The sequence below is a fragment of the Balaenoptera borealis genome, assembly GCF_965194805.1.
Source record: "Balaenoptera borealis genome assembly, chromosome: 7".
In the NCBI taxonomy this organism is placed as follows: Eukaryota; Metazoa; Chordata; class Mammalia; order Artiodactyla; family Balaenopteridae; genus Balaenoptera; species Balaenoptera borealis.
In genome coordinates this window covers 10728562-10741688 of record NC_138864.1, presented here as the reverse complement: position 1 = coordinate 10741688, position 13127 = coordinate 10728562, and the positions used below count along the sequence as shown (strand labels likewise).

Here is a 13127-nt window from a genome sequence, read left to right as displayed (position 1 = left end):
TATATTCTGTAACTGGATTTTTTTTCCTTAACTATATATTATACATCTTCTTCTAAGTCAGTATACAAAGCAACCTCATTGTTTTTCATAATGACTGAGTGTTCCCTGGGGAGGTACCATAGTTCATTTACACATTCCGTTATAATCATTGTACATTCAGGTAGCGCCACTTTTGTTTTTACTACTGAAGGTCTGCAGTTCCTTATCTGTTATTCCAAAATTTGAGACAGTGCTCATAAACAAATTTTTAAATACTTGGTAGCAGGAATGGATTTGGACAACACGAGGCTTTTAAAATTCTTTTTAGAATTCCATTTAGTAGGATGTGCTAAAATATAAACTGAGGCATATTAAAATTTTCAAGAGTTTATTTGGGGAAACGTCAGTTCAAATTGGGCAGTGATGAGGAGCATTCCACCGCCAGGAGCCAGGGGCGAGATGTTTGTAGAGATTCAAACAAGGAAGTGATTTGATTGGCTACAGTTTAAGAGATTGCCTAGTCTGGGAAAGTCCTGTTGGCTGTTGGTCATTGGTTTCCTTCCCAACTTGAGGCACTCACAGGAATCCACTCTGCCTTAGGTTTCAGTTTGCTTCCAAAGGCAACACAGCTGTCAGAGCCCCCTCAGGCTAACGACGTCCTTGTTTGAGAACTTTAACAGATGTTTTGTGTATTTCAGTGCAGATTTCTGCTGGTAATGTTATGTAGCACGTGGTTACATATCTTATAATTCATGAATCCAGACCGTTCTCAGTCTCCACATATCTGGTCCCCGGAGTTTGGAGAAAGGATTCTGATACGCCCCCGTACTCAGTAAACATCTTCCTACACGTACTAGAACTTATTTTGTTGTGAGATGGATTTGCAGAAGTAGAATTGCTGAAGCAAAGGTTATGCTTGTTTCATATTTTAATAAATGCTTTGAGTTTCCCAAACGTTGTCATGATATAATCGGCCATCAGGGTGTGAGGGCAGCTGCTTTCGACCATCCTCAGCCCCACTGGGTGTAACACCGTAATCAGAGGACACTTTGTACTCTGGGTTCGTGTTAGTTACGTGTTGTCTCATCCTAGGGAGTCTCTTTCTGCTGCGACATCACTTCCGCTGAAGGCAAACACATATGATGTGCCGGGAACCATGGTAGGCACCTGGGCTCTACACGGAGGAATGAGATAGGATTGCTCTTAAGCTCATGGTCTGGTGGCGGATCTATAGATGCCTTTAACGGTGAACAAATATTGTACGTGGTGAGAGCTGGAGACCCAGCAAAGGGAGGATCCTGGCGTAGCGGGGAGGATGAGGGGATGGTGCTGAGGAAGACCTCACAGAGCTGATCTTTGACGGCTGAGAAGCAGTTTCAGAGGCTCTAGTGAGAGTGTATTTGGGGCACCACAGGGCTGGAGTGTAGGCTACCTTGCCGACGGCAGGGGCTGAGATGAATAAGGAGGGGGAGGGGTCTTGAACGTCCTTCTGAGAGCTGAGACTTCCTTCTGCACAAAGCAAGGCGACGGCACCAGCTTGGCCTCTTGGAAGGCTGCTGGCGCAGCGCTGGGCTGGGAGGTGGAGACTGGAGCTGAGGTGGTAGCTGTATAGTAAGGGCACAACGTGGAGGGTCTCACTCTTTCAGTGAAGATGGGCTGAGAAACCAGTCGGTGGGGCTCGAGTGTATCTCAGAAGCATCAGTGCGGGGCTGAAGAGTGGTCTCTGCTTGGCAGACAGTGAGAGAGGGTGCAGAGAACAGGTTCAGCGAGGGGCTTCACAGAAGGGGGAGAGGGGGACGGTGACTTGAAGTTCTTGCAGAGCATCTAGGCAGCGGGGCTTTGCTTCTGCAGCTCAGGAGGGTCCACGGACGGAACGTAGATTTGAGAGTTCTCAGCAGGTAAGGAGAGTTAAACCAACTCAAGTAAAAGTCAAGCTGAGAAAGTCAGCCGGGTGTCAACCTGAATCCAGGTTTCTAGGTTTTTGAGCTAATGGGGACTGGAATCTGTCTGCTTTCCGGAGCTCATGGCCACGCTCATCTTGCCATTTATATTTGCCTCACTTGTGTTATTTCAGTGAAATGAAACCTAGTATCGGGTTTCAACTCTATAAGATCATAGGAGGACTTCTGTTTTTCATTTTCAGTATTACCGCACTGACCAGCGTTTAGTTTTTAACCTGAGGGTTAATCAACCCAAGCTATAGAAGGATAAGTTTCGTGTTTTCCAGGTTAGAGTTGAATAGAACTGATAATAAATGATCAGCAATTTACTGAAAGGAGGAAAGAGGAGAAACCTCTACCCCAGAAACACAAGGGCAGAGTTTCAAAATCTGGAGCCAGCAAAGGTCAGCAGTCATGGGAAAGCGTCTAGGCCATCTTTCCTCGTCCACTCACTCAGCTCCGGGGGCAGCTGGGCTTGGAGGCAGCAGCTGTTCAAGGGTTAAAATGGCAAGGAAATGAGCACTTTCTAACCCATTTGGTCTATTAATTTTAGGGCTTATAATAAGCACTTATAACACTTTCTCCGTGGAAGAAGTAGAGTGGAATTTCCCTATGGAAACCCCATAAGCCACCCTAAGTACAACCAATTTTGGTTTATACCAGTTTGAGATGTTTTCTGGTAAAAGATGTGTCTCTGGAGGAATGACTCCCAGGGCACCTGTCCTCCCAACCCCCAAAGGCTCAAGGTCGGGTCTCATCAGAGCCACTGTGGTCCCCTCTTTAGAGCCCAGAGATGTGTGACTTTGCCATGAAGTGTTAAAAGGTCATCAAACTCTAACCATCTGTTTCCACAGACGGGCACATCCCCGCCTGTCAGGGAAATCAAGTCAGACTGGAAGGAAAATATTCTGACATATGAATTGTCAGCTGAGATTGTCAGAAAGAACCGTCAATTCATCCTCAGATCTGTGAAGTTTTTGACTTGACAGCCAGACACGTATAAGGTCTAAAACCTGTGATAGGAGAGATGAAAGTTCTTTTTTTTTTTAATTTTATTTATTTTATTTATTTATTTTTGGCTGCGTTGGGTCTTTGTTGCTGTGCGTGGGCTTTCTCTAGTTGCAGTGAGCGGGGGCTACTCTTCGTTGTGGTGCGCGGGCTTCTCATTGCGGTGGCTTCTCTTGTTGCGGAGCACGGGCTCTAGGCGCGCGGGCTTCAGTAGTTGTGACGTGCAGGCTCAGTAGTTGTGGCTCACGGGCTCTAGAGTGCAGACTCAGTAGTTGTGGCGCACGGGCTTAGTTGCTCCGTGGCATGTGGGATCTTCCCGGACCAGGGCTCGAACCCGTGTCCCCTGCACTGGCAGGCGGATTCTTAACCACTGCACCACCAGGGAAGCCTGAAAGTTCTTTTGAAATGACTTTTTCTCACAGATATTCAATATTGAAACTTATGAGAATATGTCTATTACCTCTTGTGTGATGATGGTGTCACGGGTTTGTGTGTGTCCAAACTCAACAAATTGTACCTATTAAATATGTACAGTTCTTTGTATATCAATTATACTTCAGTAGAACTGTTTTTTAAAAAAACCAATCAGGAAAGCCAAAACAGCATCTCCTCCCCTGTGATGTTCCTGCCAGGTGCCCCAAGAGGAAACACCGACAAGCGGGTGGTTCTCCGTCCCGGCTGTGTCCTAGACTTACCTGAGGAGCGATTACCAGCCCACAGGCAGAGGCGTGTCTTAAAGCTGCCCAGTAATTGGGATGTGAGCCAGGGTTGAGAACCACTGCTTTCCAGAGTGCTCGTCACAGAGTGACCACCTGAAGCTGCAGGGGTTCCTCCTGGGCTGCCTCCTTTCCTGTTATACGCCCACAGGTGAAGGGTTCTGCTACTTCGTTCAAATGGAGAACTTTCCCATGGCAGGTTTGGGCCCTAAAGGAAAGGCTGGAGAGATGGTCTGCCATGTTACGCCATAATAAGGCTGAAAATAAATAAATATTGAAACATTAAATAATATTTTAAAAGCTTGTTATAGGAAGGTAGAATTGGTGGTGAGTAGTATATTTTAGGATGATAGACTCAATATTGGGAAAGAGATGGCTGTGACACACTGATATCCATCTGAACGGGAAGAGTGCTTCAGGGAATTAGTGGGAAACCTGAAATGTCATGAAGATCACAGAGACCTAGTTTAAGGAGGGAAGAGGCGGGAATTCCCAGGATGTCAGTATGCTAAGGAAGCAAGCAGCCTACTGGGGTGCGAAAGATGAAAAGTGGGCTCATCACCCAGCGCAGAGTGGTAGGGAACCTACGTGAAGGCTTCAGGAGAATCATCTAAAAGAGATTATTAAAGGGGCCTTTTGTGATCATTTGGAACTAATTTGGGTTTGCCTGTTAATGTCCTGTGAGGTTGGGCTCATTTTTTCAATGGGACCGTGAGACGGGGAGATCTGTGACATGACAGTGTGCCCGAGTTGCGTGAAGACATTTAATAGCAACTCACTCCGTATTTCAGCTGATAAGATAGAAAGTCTGGTCTAAACAAACAGGCCAGTTAGGTAGATTTGTGCCTGGTGTAATAGCTGTACCTATAAAAGTATGATTAGTAAAATACCACCATGGAAGGAAGGTCTTTAATGGAATTGACCATTGGCTCCATCATCACTATTTTATAATTGATTTGAATGAAAATACAGAAGGCATGCTGTAGCAGTCACATTCTCAGGCTGTAGGGAAAGGGGTATCACATCCATCTCTTTCTTTTTTAAAGTATTTTTTTTAATTTATTTATTTTATTCATTTATTTTTGGTTGCATTGGGTCTTCGTTGCTGCGCACGGGCTTTCTCTAGTTGCGGCGAGCGGGGGCTACTCTTCGTTGCGGTGCGTGGGCTTCTCATCGTGGTGGCTTCTCTTGTTGCGGAGCACGGACTCTAGGCACGTGGGCTTCAGTAGTTGTGGCTCGCGGGCTCTAGAGCGCAGGCTCAGTAGTTGTGGCGCACGGGCTTAGTAGCTCCGCGGCATGTGGGATCTTCCTGGACCAGGGCTCAAACCTGTGTCCCCTGAATTGGCAGGCAGATTCTTAACCACTGCGCCACCAGGGAAGTCCTCCATCTCTTTTCTTTTTCTTTTCCTTTCCTTTCCTTCTTTCTCTCCCTCCCTCCCTCCTTTCCTTCCTTCCTTCCTCTTTTAAAATTAATATATAATTCAAATACCATAAAATTCACTTCTGCTTTCTTTATATCCAGGCAGTGAACTGATCTGTCCGAGATAGCTGATCAGAGGGCACCTGGTGGTGTTTGGGTCACGCGCCTGGGTACACGTCCTCCCTCTCCTCCTGCAGGGCCCTCCCTTTCTGCCTACACCGCTGGCTGTCTCCTCTCTGACTTTCCGTGAAGCTAGGCCAGGACTCTCTATGTGGAGTGACCTCTCGTTCTCTTCCATTGATTTTCTTACTCCAGGCAGCCTGTCAGACTTTGGGAAGATCTCGGATTCTGGATTATGGTTCAGGATGTGAAAAGATCCCACTTTCTGTTCAGGCCCAAGCCCCATGCTGCACCTGACCTTCCCGTGGGGCTGTTGGACATTGCGGTGCTAAGTCGTGGCCATGTGGTCATTGCACAGAGGAGGAGCAGGATGGCTGGATGTGTTCGGTGCTCCTGGGTCCCAGCAAAGCTTGATTCTTCACTTAAGTGACAGAAAGCTAGGAGTGCCTTGAGCGACAGAATGAGGCTCCCGTTCTGACTGGCTAGAATAATGAGCCAGATTCCATACGTTTAAATGTTGTAATGGATAAGTGTAGGATCCTGTATTTAGGTCCCTAAGCCCTGTACCAGTACAGGATGGGAAGATAGAACTTACTGACTGAGAAAAGCTTGGAAGTTTAGTTGACAGAAAGTTCATTCTGACTCAGCTGTGTTATGGTTGCTAAAAATGTTAATACTGTCTAAGGCTGCAGTCGTGAGAGTGAATGGGCATTTTTCCTGAGCATGGGGAACCAAGACTTTACCCAAACTGGGCATGCTTTCCTGGAGGAGAGAAGATTCTAGAAACATGAGAACCCCTTCCGATGGTGGAGGGCTGGCTCTTGCTGGAACGGCCATGGGATGTGTGGGCAGCTTCTGGTGGGGAGGTCAAGAGGGAAGGTGAGTCAAGGATGCGCTGGGGGTGAGTTCCTTCCTACAAGGAAGGGGGGGCAGAGCTCTTCAGGCTCTTAGGGGACACCTGCCAAGGGTGTTGTATGGCTGAGGGACCGGCCAACCTCGGTGCTGCCCCTGAGTTTCACTTCCCTTTTGGAGTTTTCTCTGACCTTGTGGGGCTGTGTTTAGTTTTTTCAAGGAGCCCAGTTTCTCACAGTTAATTGGAAATCTCTGATAACCTTGAATATACTTCCTGATTCTAACTCAGGAAGCCTTCTTTAAGCACCTGCCTTGTGCTTCGCTCTGTGGGAAAAGGCAGATGACAATAAAAGCAGCATAAGAAGCAGGTCCAGGTATCAAGATCCATATGGTATATAATTGAGGAGACCAGACCAACCATCAAACTAAGAAACTGGGGATTGGACAGGAAAAAAAAATGTCCTGGCTGATACGTAGAAGGGAGAGCATGGTCCGCTGAGACTTAACCCAGCACGTGCGGGAAGGATTGGCCTTGTGCGTGAAATGGGGTGGATGGGAATTTACTTAGAACCCTGAAGTTTTCTTGTTTCAGCCATGCCCCGTTCTTTAACACCAAAGAACAAAAAAAAAAATTCCATCCCCCATAAACTCCATCTCTAGGCTTCCACCCTGAAGACTCGACTCATATTTTAGTTGCTCTACTAGATGCCGAGATGATTTTCCACGAATCAGTTTAAATATAAATTACCATTTTACGCCACATGAAAAAATCTACTTACCAACAGTTGGCCATTTTTTTTTTTTTAAGAGAGTTTGTAACTTTATTAACATTGGACACTCCCTGACTTGATGTGCTGTCTTTCTCTACTCCTGAGATTTATGTGACTCGAAGGCTAAGAATGGATGTGTCAGGTGGGCAGACCGCTCCCCTCCTGGGCGGTGCTGAGATGGCACGTGCTTACTTCTCAGGCTCCGCAAACTGCCAAAGGGGCCATCCTGTTATATTTGCATTTAATCGCTGCCATGACCAATCTCTAACTTGTGGCAGATACACTTCTAGACATAAGCATCGTCAGAACCACACCACCTTTCATATCCTGGGGGGAAGGGCTACACACCCTGATTTCACCTGTGTGAGGTACCCAATTAACAAATTCACACCTGCTCAGAGTGGACCGTTTGTTTTCTTACCTTATCAGAAATGTGTGTTTGGATCCTGGGATACGGGGGAGAATACTTGCTTCACAGGAAGCAACTCCAGGGGCCCATTTCTGCTAATGTACATGCACTTTTCACTCTTCTAAAGCAGGCGTGTGTGTTTCAGACTCCTAGACCTATACTTAAGATATGTCCGGGAGTAGATTTAGTAGTTACAAGCAATGTCCTTTCTACTGCAAGTTTGAGGGTCTGGCACACAGAGTAGAGCGAGAAGGAAAATTCAGTTCTGTTGTCTCCATGCTGATTTGTTCTGCACGCAGCACAGTGAAGGTCACGGGCTTAGTCCGTCTTCAGCTGTCCTTTGGAACACCAGTGCCATCTCAAGGCTTGGGCGCTGGGAGCACAAGACCTGGTGTGTCGGATGATGACTTATTTAGTAGCTAGACCGCCTGCTCATGTTGGCTACTTCTGATTGAGCTCAGCGTTATACTTAACATTCTTTTCATAATTGCAGCTGTTTGGAATGTCAGCAGGTGTGTGCTCAGGGCCCCAATTTACCAACAGGTTCACTGGAAGAAAGCAGCAGAGAGAAGGGGGGTGGCAGTGTCACCCCACGGGTAACTGCGTGCTCCTTCGAGTGGTTGGCACTGCCCATCGTCCCCATCGGGGGCCAGGCCAGGACTGCAGTTGAGCCACAAGTGTGCTTGGAGTGAATGGGTCTTCAGCGAAACAAGAGAGCGTAAAGGACACTCTGTTTTGAGAAAAGAAAGCAGCTAACCAGTTGACAGTGCACATTTCTGCTGGTGTTCCAAATCTGGATCCTGAAAAGTGAGAGGTAGAGCACTTAGATGTTGAATCTTGCCTGCCAGCAGAAAGTAATTTGAATTAGGAACTCAAAATCAATATACTTTCTTAAAAAAATGTTTTTGTTTTTCATTTTTTTATTGAAGTGTAGTTGATTTACAATGTGTGAGTTTCAGCAAAGTGATTCAATTATACATATACATATTCTTTTTCATATTCTTTTCCATTGTGGTTTATTACAGGATATTGAATATAGTTCCCTGTGCTATACGGTAGGACCTTGTTGTTTACATTTTGTACATAGTAGTTTGTATCTGCTAACCCCAAGCTCCTAATGTATCCCTCCCTCACCCGCTTTCCCCTTTGGTAACCATAAGTTTGTCTTCTATGTCTGTGAGTCTGTTTCTGTTTCATAGATATGTTCCTTTGTGTCATATTTTAGATTCCACGTATAAGTGATATCATATGATTTTTGTCTTTCTTTGTCTGACTTCACTTAGTATGATCATCTCTGGGTCCTTCCATGTCACTGCAAATGGCATTATTTCATTCTTTCTTATGGCTGAGTAGTATTCCATTGTATAAAAATCAACATACTTATAATCTTCGTTCTTAGGCTGAGGTACGTGCGTGCGTGTGTGTGTGTGTGTGTGTAATTCGAGACAGGAGGCTCTACATATGTTTAAAAGCTTGTGGAGATCCTTGTCTTGTGTGCTTCTTCTAACAGGGGAACTAATATGCTGCAGGGGCTTAGGTTTCAAAGCAGCAAATGTTTCCTTATGAATATAACTCTGAAGGGACGTGTTTTAACAAATTAGGGTCCCACCCTTATGGCCTCATTTAGCCTTAATTACCTCTTTAAAGGTCCCATCTTTAAATACAGTCACACTGAGGGTAAGGGCTTCAACATAGGCATTTTGAGGAGACACAGTTCCGTCCTAACAACATCCCTCTGCATCACCAGTGTCTCCCATCACCTCCCAAAGCTTCTGAGCGTGGTCTACAGAGTTTCCCACATACAAAAAAGAAAAGAAAACCTCACTACATTTTTATCCCTGTATCTGCTTTCCTGTTTTATACCAAGTTCACAGTTGCCAGACTGGAATGGACTCCAGGTGCCCTTCAGCCCTCACTGTACCCAGAGCTGGGCAGCTCTAATTATAGTCAGAGTCAGGCTACTCTCTGGGAAACATCTTGGTAGTAAAAGTGGTAGAACAATGGGAGAGAAATTGTTCCGAGTTGGGAAGATCACAGACTCGCTGCTCCTAAGCTGCAGGTGTCTGCCGTCTGTGTTCTCCATCCCCTGCAGCCACCTCCCGCCCCCGTTCACAGCTGTTGATAGTAGGCAGATGGGTGGGGGCATTCCCGCTGGAGAGGGAACGAGACTTGCGTCTTCTAGAATTTGATCACTGCAGGTCATCTAGTAGAATTAGGAGCAAAAATGCAATAGCCGTCTGACCCAGTGTCACCCAGGCAGAAGTCATGGGGGACCAGAAAGAACCCTTAGCCCAGCACCATTGACAGCAGGAAGTGATCTGCTAGTCCGGGGACTTGGACCTGCAGCTGCCCAGAACCTACCAGGAGGATGAAAGAAGCCCATCTAGGTACAACAGAAATTTGAGCCTGTCCGCTTTTGACCTGGGGCCTCCACAACAGTAGCTTTGAAGGAATATGTATATCTGTGTGGCTGTATGTGTGACCAAAACGTAAGTTTCACAGAACACTTCTTTCGTGGGATGCCCTCTGATTTTTTTTCTTAATTTATTTATTTTTGGCAGCATTGGGTCTTCATTGCTGTGTGCGGGCTTTCTCTAGTTGCGGCGAGCAGGGGCTACTCTTAGTTGCGGTGCGTGGGCTTCTTATTGTGGTGGCTTCTCTTGTTGTGAAGCACGGGCTCTAGGCACGCGGGCTTCAGTAGTTGTGGCACACGGGCTTAGTTGCTCCGCGACATGTGGGATCTTCCTGGACCAGGGCTCGAACCCGTGTCCCCCGCATTGGCAGGCGGATTCTTAACCACTGCACCACCAGGGAAGCCCCCCTCTGATTCTTAAAAAAATGATCTTTACCTTTGTAAAATACATGTCACAACCCAGTAACTTGATTTCATAATCATATTGTGACTAGTGGGTCACGATAGTTGAAAACACTGTTCTGTTGTATAATATTGTTGGAACTTTGGTAGTTCTTCCCAAATCAACACCATACTTTTACCCAATGTCACATCTTACTATGTTAGTTCTGTCTTTATGATTACGTTATCATCTACTAATTGTAGAGAGTTCTTGGCATGGAATGGTGTAGGCGATTTGGCCAATATGCAGTTCCAAGTTAAAGCAAGAACGCCTTCAGGCATTATTAAAGAGTGGTTGCTGAATTTCTGTCTGTGGCTCCATCCCAAGGACCTCCTGCCACTTACCCAAGGATTCTATGCTTCCTTCACATTGTCTGTTACCATGGTCTTGCCGAATTTCCACCTTTCCCTCCTGTTTCTTCTGGGCTTGGTTTGCTTTCTGGGAAACTTTAAATTCTGCCACATTAAACATCACCTTCCCCTCTACACCTTCTCAACCCCTTTCACTTTCTTAGGCATCCCTCCACTGTCCTTCTTCTTAGTCCTATCCAGTTGGTTTATTCGCATGAGCTGAATGGTTGTGGAGTCTTACACGGTCACTGTTCACGAGCACAGTCACGACACACCCTCGTGGCGATGACTTGGTCCACAGCGGCTTGTTAAGCAGAGCCCTGGAAGAATAGGAAAATCAAGTGGGATCTGAGAAAGTGGCCCTTTGGTGACAAAAGACTCAGTGTCACTGAAGAGGCAGTGTCTGCAAAATGCCTTCCTGAAATACTGGCCAAATCCTTTCTTGGCTTCAGCAGACAGTGACCTGGGCTGAGAGGAGGCGTGACATCCCTAGTGCCTTGTTTTCTGAGCTTGTTTCAAACATGGGGTTGATAATAATTACCTTGTGTGTTAAATAAGACATTTGTGAAGCACTGACCTGCCACCTAGAATGTAGGATGTGACCAAAGCCTATAACCTTTGTTCTCATTTGTATGAGTTCTCCATTGCTGAGTAATAAATCGCTACAGACTAAGCAGATTGAAGCCACATGTATTTATTATCTTACAATTCCTATAGATAACAAGTCTGGGCACAGCATTGGTGGGTCCCTTGCTCCAGGTATCACAAAGCTGAAACCAAGAGGTGGCTGGGTGGTGCCCTCTTCTGGAGCTTAGGGTCCTCTTGTAAATGCATTCAGGTTGCTGGCAGAATTCCTGTCCTTGAGGTTGTAGGACTGAAGTCCCAGTTTCCTTGCTGGCTGGCTGGGGGTTGCACCCAACTCTTGGAGATCACCCTTAGTCCTAGCTCTCTTCTTCAAGCCAGCAGGAGAGCCCCCGGTCTGCTACAGCCGTCTTACACAACATACCACCATATGTAATGTTCCATAGTCATGGGAGTGGCCATCCCATCATATTCACAGGACCCTCCACACTTAAGGGGAGGAGATCATGCAGGCCATGTACTCTAGGGGGGCAGGAATCTGGGGGCCCTCTTTGAATTCTCTCTACCACATTATCATGAATCTAACATAGTTGCTAAGGACTCTTGTCTTCGCAAGTTCATGATCGGAAACAGTCCCATCTCTTTTTGTTTACGATTAATTGTCTGAACTCCACATAACCTAGAAGGGAGAAGTCCGTATCTCCCTTGAGCGCTCCCCCCACTCCCTCTGCACACAGGCACACGCACCCGCACACACCAGGGAGTTACTGTGGACGGTGCTGTACACGGTGTGAGCAGTCGATGCTGTCCGTGCTCTGCTGGTGCAGCCCTGGCCTAGGCGCCCTGGCTGCTCTTCACCGGCCACTTCATTTTGTCTCCCGCTCTGTGCTTAGCCTTCCTCTCCCCAGTGCAGCTGGAGGGCCAGCAGACCAGCCACCCTGGGGCCAGCACTCCTCGCCCAGCGCTGAGGCCCTTGTGCTGGCTCACGCCATAGCCAGGCTGGATCTCTGAGTGGTCAGACGTCGCCCTCTCAGTGAGTCATCCCCGACCCCTGGTTTGAAATGGGATCGTCCACCACTCCCTCCCCCGAGCTATTGATCCGCCGGCTTCTGCTTTATTTTTCACCGTAGTGGAACTTACTGCCATCTAACCCAGTTCATGTTTCTCTTGCTTGTTGTTTGTCTCCCTCTTCTAGAAAGAAAGCTCCTCCATGGCAGGGACTTCTGTCTGGGTTTTCATTGCTCCACCCCCAGGACCCAGCACAGGCTGAGTTCAGAGCGGCACTTCAGTGACTTTTTGTTAGATGCATGGGTTGTGAGAACCAGTAGTGGTTTTTTTTTTTTTTTTTTTTAATAACATGTATTTTAAAGTATTTGTTTTTTATTTATTTATTTATTTATGGCTGTGTTGGGTCTTCGTTTCTGTGCGAGGGCTTTCTCTAGTTGTGGCAAGCGGGGGCCACTCTTCATCGCGGTGCGCGGGCCTCTCACTATCGTGGCCTCTCTTGTTGCGGAGCACAGACTCCAGACGCGCAGGCTCAGTAGTTGTGGTCACGGGCCCAGCCGCTCTGCGGCACGTGGGATCTTCCCAGACCGGGGCTCGAACCCGTGTCCCCTGCATTGGCAGGCAGATTCTCAACCACTGCGCCACCAGGGAAGCCCAGAACCAGTAGTGTTTTTAAGCACACATTTCAGTGCTCTGCTAGATGTTGGTTGGTTAAGTCCAGTTAAGCAGATTAGCTTGTGTCACCAGCTTATTGGAGCATCTCGTCAAAATCATGAGATGTTCATGGGCTATGGGAGGAATGGGCGGGAAACTTCTGATCATGTGGAGAAGCATGTGTGTGTGTGTGTGTGTGTGTGTGTGTGTGTGATAGCAGTGGTTCTGTGGGGGTCTCTCAGCTCAGTTTGTCCTTGAAATGATAGAGGATTTAGCAGCGACTGGGTGCTGGGTGTTTACAGAGCTAGAGGTAAGCCCTAGGAGCCAAAGAAGGAGAAGCAGCGCTGGAGCTCAGGTGTGCCGGGTTCCGTTGTAACTCGTAACTCTCCATCGTAACTAATGTTTTATAGGGAGCTATTTTCTACGTATTTTTCTACATAAAACAAGTCAATTTGTACTGGAATTAC

General features: G+C 46.9%; 1 protein-coding gene across 6 annotated transcripts in view; it reads left to right on the top strand.

The window, feature by feature from the left end:
- VOPP1 (VOPP1 WW domain binding protein) overlaps nt 1-13127 on the top strand; it is a 93965-nt gene that overhangs the window by 53875 nt on the left and 26963 nt on the right. The window lies entirely within an intron of this gene.